Raw genomic sequence first — 9,168 nt, 5'->3', positions numbered from 1 at the left:
TTCCTTCCTTCCTTCCTTCCTTCCTTCCTTCCTTCCTTCCTTCCTTCCTTCCTTCCTTCCTTCCTTCCTTCCTTCCTCCTTCCTTCCTTCCTTCTTTCCTTCCTTCCTTCCTTCCTTCCTTCCTTCCTTCCTTCCTTCCTTCCTTCCTTCCTTCCTTTCTCTCTTACTCCTTTCTCCCTAGCTTGCATTTATATAATGCTTCAAGATTGGCAAAGAACTTTTTATGTCATCTTATTTGAGCCTCACAACCCTAAAAGTAGGCACTGTTATTATTCCTACTTTACAGATGAAGAAACTGAATCTGATAGTGATTAAATGATTTGCTATGTATCATAAAGCTATTATTCATCTGAGGTAGAATTTGAACTCTGGTCTTTCTAACTCCAGATCTAGGACTTTATGCATTAAGTCATCTTGCTAAACAATCTTCTCATTCTTTTTCCAGATGGAAACAGCTGAGATCCAGAGAAGAAATTTGTTATCTACAACATAGACACCGTGTTCAGCCATTTTCAATTGTGTCTAACTCTTCGTGACACCATATGGAGTTTTCTTGGCAAAGATACTGGAGTGGTTTGCCATTTCCTTCTTTAGTTCATTTACAGATGAAGAAATTGAGGCAAACAGGGACAAGTAACTTACTCATGGTCATACAACTAGTAGGCCAGATTTTACCTCAGAAAGATGAATTTTCCTGATTCCAGGCCAAGTACTCTATCCACTGTATCACCTAGTTTTCCCAAAACATAGACCACTATTGGCCATGTGGGCTTCCATTGAATACTTCCAGTAATGGAAAAGCCCAAGGAAGCCTTTTTATATGGGTCAGACTATTAAGAAATTTTTCCTTATAATAATCTTAAATATACCTCTTGGCAACTTGTACCTGTTGCTCTTGGTTTTTCTTACTGAGGTCAAGTAAATTGAGTCTTTTCTTCTCCAGGTCATTCAACTAATCTTAATATGTCAAGTTCTTGACTCCTTACAGATTTCTATTTGCCTTCCTCTGGATGGTATCTGACTAATCAATATCCTTCCCAAATATGACACCTAGACTCAAATGCAATATCCTAGGTATGATCTAACCAAGACAGAGCACAACAGATTTATTATCTTCCCAGTTCTAGGCATCACACTTCTCATAATAAAGCCCAAGATTACCTTTTTTTTTCTGGTTGCCATATCATCCTTTTGACTCATATGGAATCATAGTGAGTGACCTCATAATTTAACAAAATCTCCAGATATTTTACAGACAACCTGCTGTCTAACCATTCCCCAGTCTACTTTATACTTGTAAAGTTAATTTTTTTAAACCTATGCATATGATTTTACCTTTGTCTCTTATTAAATTCCATCCCTAGATATGGCCTAATTTCATAACCTGCCAAGTTATTTGGGATCCTGACAGGGTAATCTTATTTACCAAATGTCCCTTACCTCCAATTTGTTTCATTTACAGTTTTACTAAACACAGTGCCTGATGCATAATAAGCATTTAATAAATGTCTGTTGACTGACTAAATAAGCATACTATCTATGCACCCCAAGGAACAGTGTGTTGGATATGGAATCAAGAAGATTTGAGTTTGAATCTTGCCTTAGACACTTAAGCCAGTAAGTCAATAAACATTTATTAAACATGTACTACATGCCAGACACTGTGCTAAGCCCCGGAGATCCAAAGAAAGGTAAAGATAGTCCCTGCCTTCAAAGAATTCACAATCTAATAGGGGAGCCAATATGCAAACAACTATGTAGAAACAAGTTACATGCATGATGAATATAAAATAATCAGCAAAGGGAAAGCACTAGAATTAAGGACTGTGAAAGACTTCCTGTAGAAGGTGAGATTTTAGATGGGAACTGAGGGAAATAAGAGAAACTAGGAGGCACATAAGAAGAAGGAAAGCATTCCAGACTTGGGAGAGAGCCAGTGAAAATCCTCAGTCAAGAGATGAAGTATCTTGTGTGAGGAACAACAAGGAGGATAGTGTCACTGGGTCAAAGAATATTTGAGGGAGAGGGAGTATTAAGGTGTAAGAAGATCACATAGGTATGGAGGGTTGGTTATAAAGAGCTTTGAATGTCAAACACATTTTTTACTTCATCCTGAAGGTGATTAGGGAGTCATGGAGTCACTGGAATTTACTGAATAAAGAGGTGACATAGTAAGACCTATACTTTAGGAAAATGAATTTGACAGCTGAATAAAAGGATGAACTGGAGTGGAGAGAGACTTGTAACAGACAGACCAATCAACTGGCTATTCTAATAGTCCAAATGTGAAGCATGGAAGACCTGTACCAGGATGATGACAGTGTCAGAGGAAAAAAGGGTTTGTAGCATTCAAGAGATGCTACAAAGGTAAAATCAACAGGTCTTTGCAGTAGGGCGAATATGGAGTAGTGAGAGACAGTGCAGAGTTGAGGACACCTAGGTTTTGAGCCTTGATTGGGAGGACTTTAATGCCCTCAACAATAATAGGGAAATTTGGAAGAGGGGAGGATTTGTGGGGAAAGTGGAGAGAAAGATAATGAGTTTCATTTTGAACCTGTTAAATTTAAAATGTCTACAGGACATCCAGTTTGAGACGTATGAAAGGCAATTGGAGATAGGAGAATTCTCAGAGCTATAGTTTTTGCTGCTTCTACCATCTTGGCTCTACCCCACCAGTTGGAGATGGGAGACTGAAAGTCAATAGAGAGTTTAAAGTTGCCTGAGCAAATTTGACCATCATCAGCAGAGAGGTGATAATTGAATCCACAGGAGCTGATGAGATCACCAAGTGAAGTAGTACAGAGGGAGAAGAGAAGAAGATCCAGGACAGAACCCTGTAGGAGATCTCTGGTTAATGGGCTCACATGATTAACTTGTAATTGCCCATGCTGAAATGGGTACTACTGACCTGCTCCTATCTACTGCCTCATCCACCTATCCAGGTCCCTTTCACTCTAAGCATTGAACTGAGTTCAAGTGGTAGGTGAGAAGTGTAAGTTGAGAGGTGCCCTACCCTCAGATAATAGGACACACAAAATGCCCTTGGGAACTCTGGGATAGTGTGAAAAAAATCATCTCAAATCAGCAAGACACTGTGAATGTGCAGATAGGAAGGAATAGGATTCAGCTTTCTGATTCTTAGGCACAGTGAACATGGAAATTAAACCTATCCAGCCATTGCTTTGTTAATGAAGCAGATGTCTGATGGGAGGTAGGACTTAACTAGAACTTGTTGTATCAGACTAGAAAAGGCCTGATTTTTCCATTTGTAAGATAGCAGAAAGCTCATCTAGCTGTGTTGGCAGTTCTGAATTGCAATTTAATGTAAACAGAAGACTTGTAAGTCACATGAGAATAGAGTGTATGCTCCTGGTTTATACATGAATCATATTTTTACATTACACAGTAGTCCCATTCTCCAGCACCACATTCCAAACAAGGAAATTAAATTAAGTATTGTTTAAAATGCTTCAGACAATAATATAAATTTGTCTTAAGTGAATTTAGTGCCATTTCCTTGTTTGGAGTGTAAGGTGGGAAAACACTATAGTCATGGCAAAAGTAAATAGCTAACTCGATTAATTTTATTGAAGGAGAGGATAGAGCCACATGAGCTGCTTCTCTGTGTGTTTGGCTAATATTTTACTGAAAAATGATATTAGGCCTACCTGATCCAAATCAAAACTCAGTGAGGAATATAGCCAATGACTTAATCACTGGAGGGTGGGGATGGAAGGCTTGATATGAAGCAATGCTCTCCAGGAGTTAAAAAGGCAGGTCGATAGCTAAGAGAACTGAGAATGTACAGAAGGTAGCCTATACAAGAATATAAAAACATCAGGAAAAAATTCAAGGAAAAAAAGAGTGGGCATCTGGTTAATTCGTGTCTGAGCTTCCAAGCAGATGGGGGGTTGGGAGAAAGAAGCAACATTATTCAGTCTGACAAAAAGAATCACAGAAAGTTAATCCACCACCACCATGCTAGCTCATATACTACTAGTTCCTTTCATTCTAGGCTATTACAATAGCCTTCTTAATGATTTCCCTTTCTCCAGGCTCAACTTTCTTCAATCTACATATTACAGGGTAAGTTTAAATGATGCAGTCTTCACTCTTCAACTACCAACTACCAACAGGTAACTAGATGGTAGAGGGGATATGTCATGACAAAAACACACTTAGGTTTGTAGCAGGGACTCGCCAAGAATGGGAGACTCGAACTCTGTTCAATTCCCTTCAGGGAAGGGAAGTATTTTATTTGAAGACATTTATGGTGTTATAATATACTAGTAGCTGGTGAAATAGCCTAGGGGCTAATCAATTAGCTTTAGGGCTGATGGATAAGCCCAGGGGCTCCTAGAGCAGCCTCACTGGAGCTGAAAGAATAGCAGCTCTCCAGGTTCAGAGAAGCAGCTCCACGTGTAGAGTAGCAGCTCCAGCTATAGAGTAGCTTCTCTGTGGATCAGGGTTGGCATATTTATTAGGGTCTCAGGGCTGGTCATCACCTATTCCAGAGATATCTTCACCTTTCCCAAAAAAAACCTGGAAAATGGGCATGGAAAAATTCAGGTGGAGGTGTGTTTTGGGGTTTGACATAGAGAATGAGAAGTATGCTCAGGTTTGGGGAATTGCTTCTGAAATGCCAGAGTCCCCAGCATTCCTTTTCCCCCCATTGTCTATCTTATCAATGTGGGAGAGGTCTTGCTGCCCTTCTGGAATGAGAATATTGGGGGAAGGGTGGAGTGTTGGTTGAATGTGGTACATTGGAGGACCACTATAGGTAATTAATTATATCTTATAGCTCTAAATTAAAGCAAATGAAGAACAATATGAGCAATTAATAAAACAGATTAGGCACAAAGTTGATGCCCAAAATAGAACTTTATAGATCCAGTACACAGAATGGGTAAATGGTCAATCTGTAATTTATATTTGACTAATGCTAAAACTACAGGTTTTGCAGTTGATTTTTAACTAGTGCAGCATTGGTGAAGTATTGGCACACATGCCCAACTGGCAGGGAAGGATGCGGGGAGCTGTTCCTATCCCCCTCTTCCCAGCTCCTGAGGAGATTTTTTTGTGTGCCCTGTCCCTCTTTTGCATGTCCAGTCACCCAAAGTAATCACTTCCTCCCTCCACTCTATGGGGTAATTCAGGGTGCTTACAGGCAGCTTGAAGTTGCAGTTTGGGCACTCGAACTTGAAAACCTTCACCAAAGCTGAATTAGTGCTACCTGGTTAACCTGATAATGCAAGATTTCAGAATATTTCTTTTTCCTGTTACTACCCCCTCCCTGGCTGCTCTCTGCCCCCATCACATAGAGCATGAGTCAGAAAGATCTGACTTCAAATTTGGCCTCAGCTCTTCACTAGTTCTGTGTGACTGGGCAAATTGCTTAACTTTTTTTAGCCTTGGTTTCTTCTCATAAAATAGGGATGATATTAACACTTACCTCATAGTACTATTGTGGGATCAAATTAGTTAACATATGTAAAGTGCTTTGAAAACTTAAAAGCACTATATAAATAAATGCTAGGTAGGTTAATAGGTAAGTAGGTTGGTAAATAGTAGCAATAAAAATAGTGACCTTCTATAGCTCAGCAAATCAAATCAGAAGTTCTTTTCATGATATTCAAGCTACTCTAAAGTGTCCTTTAAAATTTATATCAAAGGATAGAGGACATCATGGAAGATAAAATTTCATCTTTGCAACATCTCTTGAATATACCTTCTTCAATTCTGACATTGCCTCCACTGGTGCAAGCCTTCTATTGCAAGTCTATTAGTCGGTCTGCCTGCCCTCAAGTCTCTTCCCACTCCAATTCATACTCCATTCAGCCACTGAAAATTTTTTCCTAAAGTGCAAGTACAACCATGTCATTACCCATTCCTCCTCTTTCAATAAACTCCATTGGTTCCCAATCACCTCCAGGATCAAATACAAAATCCTCTGTTGTTCAAACCCTTCATAACCTAGCCCCCTCCTAGATGTCCAATTTTTTTACACTTTATTCCCCACTACATACTCTGATCCAGTGTTCCTGGCTTCTTTGCTCTTCCACAAATAAGAGCCGGCACCTTTCATCACTAGGCATTTTCTCTGACTATCCCTTATGTCTGAAATGCTCTTCTTAATTTTCTCTGCCTATTGGTTTCCATGACTTCTTTTGCTTTGTTTTGTTTTTTATTTGAAAATTTTTATTTAGTTAATTGATTTAGAATATTTTTCCATGGTTTCCATGACTTCTTTTGAGTTCCAACTAATATCCATCCCCTACAGGAAACCTTTCCCAACATATCTTAATTATAATGATTTCCCTCATATTTACATTTGTGTCTGTGTGTGCACACAGATAATTTATGGTACATACTATTTGCTAAAGAGAGCAAAGAAAGAAGGGTTAGCTACCCTGAGTGATGATTTGCCCTGGATACATAGGTTTCCCTATTAATGCAATTCTCATATGTGATTTCTGTAAGAATAATTTCCCCAAAGATTCTGTGTTGGCACAGGAAAGTAGGACCCAGAATTATAGGTAGATTGATGTTTTGATTATTCTTTATTTTTCCTATTAAAGGTATGATTATTACACACACACATAAACATAGTAGGGCCACTGTATCCACAGGAAATACATTCTAAAACCTACCAAGGATGGCTGAAATATATAAGCTAACAATAGCTGACCTCATATATAATGTGATTTTCTTGACATATATATGTACATTATATACATATAAATTTAATTCATAAAGACAGAGTAAAACATTACCAGCATTAAGTACGGTAATAACAAGTACATTGTCCATTACTATACAGTATCATGTTCCCTCTCTTAGGGTGTATAGGTATTCAAAGAAGACTAGCACCTCTGGTTTAATGGCTTGTTGAACCTTCCCACGAGTGTTCAACCACCTTTTGGTATCTCCCTTTTGCCCAACTCTCACTTGGGACTCCAAGAAGCTAAAGCATGTGCAGCAACCACAACTTGGAAAAACCATCTTGGCAAGTGGGCTAAACCAGGCTAAAGGTTTAAACAGGCCTCTGTTAGATTTAAAATTAATATTTCCAAGTTCTTATTTTCCATAAAGTTTATTAATAATCGCTTGAAATAGAAAAAGTAGATAAGCATAGATTTAAAGTCTCTTTCTTACTCTAAGTCTGACCACATGTAGCTCTGTCCATTTCACCTGCCTGCTCAGGGAAGTAGAGAGAGAGAGAGAGAGAGAGAGAGAGAGAGAGAGAGAGAGAGAGAGAGAGAGAGACCCAGATGGGGTCCATCCATACCCTTTTATTTATGTTCATGGACGCAGCACTGGCACGTAAAAAATGGGATGAACTGAGTCTGCAGTCCAGGAGGGGTAGGGGATGAGATTCCCTCTACACATCTCAAAACCATTAGTGAGTTAGGGGGAAGTCTACACCAAGCATGTAAAAACTTCTTCTAAAGCAGTGATGGTGAACCTTTTAGAGGCTGCGTGCCATGCTGTGCCATGCCCCTGCCCCCCAGAGACCACGTGCTGTGTTCTACCCCCCCCCCACCTAGTCCTGGGCATGCCCTGCCCCTCTCCTCACCCCCTCACAAGGGAGAGAAAAAGTGCTGCCATTGGGCTGCTGGGCAGAGAGTGGGTGAAGTGAAAAAAATGTCTTCAGTGCAGTGAAGAGGAGGAGATGAATGACCCAAGTACTTCCTTCCCTTCCAGCTCTGCTGCCTGTGAGTCCACCTTTATGCACTCCCATTGGGCTCCTGGGCAGAGGGGCAGGGGATATGAAAAAATGTCATCAGGCCTGGTGGAGAGGGGGAAGGGAATAGGTCTGCCTGAGTCCCTCTGCCTTTCTAGTAATGAACTCTGGGGGGAGAGGGGCACATGCCCTCAGAAAGTGCTTTGCATGCCATCTTTGGCACATATGCCATAGGTTAGCCATCACTACTCTAGAGGAACGGGCAGAAGAGAACAATTTGTTCCAATGGCCAAGAAGGCAGCCGAAGCATATCCTATGGAAGAGTTAGAGCTTGGTCAGACATCAAAGATGGCAAAGTCACTTACTATATCTCAGGTCATCACTAGTTATCTTAACTTTTTTTTTGCCACTGTACTTCAGTGACTCTGGAAGAGAGAGTGCAGCTAATGACTTCAGTTATATCCAATTCATGCACAAGTCAAGACATTATCCTGTGATGTCATGATACTCTGTGAAAACAAAGGACAAACTAACAACTATCTCTTTCTTTCTTTTGATAGAGATTTCAAAGGAAGTTGAGTCATATACCAGGCTGATAGACTTCACCATGTATTCACTTGGTGAGGGATTTGAAACTTATGAACTATTTTTTTTAGAATTTTCCAAATATTCCAATTTTTTCATTTTCCCCCATTTTAGCTAAATTAGTTGATATTGAATCAGCAGATATAAGGGTACATAATTGCATGAGAGAGAGAGAGAGAGAGAGAGAGAGAGAGAGAGAGAGAGAGAGAGAGAGAAAGAGAAAGAGAGAGAGAGAAAGAGAGAGAGAGAGAGAGAAGGAAAGAAAGAAGAGGAAAGAGCCCGAAAAGAGCAAGAGGTGGAGCAAAATTAATTGCATTCTTGTGTTTGGCTTTCTCAGCGATATTGGCAAGGATTTGGGGTCCTTTTCGGAAAGGATTGTTTTTTAGAAGTCTGCAACTGAGGTGTGTGTCTGTGTGTGTTTAATGTGTGTACAGAGGGGGCATGATAGGCTAGAACCAGTTGAATTTCTCATTCTTGCTAACCAGAGGGATTTTTAAAAGGTGCGGCTGTTGGGAGAAATTCAGCTAGGCTAAATGATTTTAAAACGATTTTTTCCTTTCAATTTTTGCCACTTTTAATTTTATTTTTTAAAGCAAAACAACAAGGAGAAGGAGCAAACTTCTGGGTCTCCAGCACAGGGAGCTGAGCAGCTCCTAAGGGGTAAGAGCAGTTCTGTGAATTTGCCTATTTGGTGCATTTTCTTACTGTATATTGCCTTCTGGATCTAAGTGAACACATTTCCAGAACCTTTGGTAACAAAATTCATCAAGTTGGGTTTTGGTCTATTGTGTGTGGGTTGAGACAGGAATTTGTCTGAGGTCGAAAGCTGCTTTTGCAGATGGCTTTTCAGATGTTTTCAAAACTTCTTTTACTTTTTGCCCTGTTTGTGGACGTGGAAA

The sequence above is a fragment of the Gracilinanus agilis genome, chromosome 2 (genome assembly GCF_016433145.1).
Source record: "Gracilinanus agilis isolate LMUSP501 chromosome 2, AgileGrace, whole genome shotgun sequence".
NCBI classification, from domain to species: domain Eukaryota; kingdom Metazoa; phylum Chordata; class Mammalia; order Didelphimorphia; family Didelphidae; genus Gracilinanus; species Gracilinanus agilis.
The sequence above is the reverse complement of the archived record's forward strand: the minus strand, read 5'-3'. Positions refer to the sequence as shown.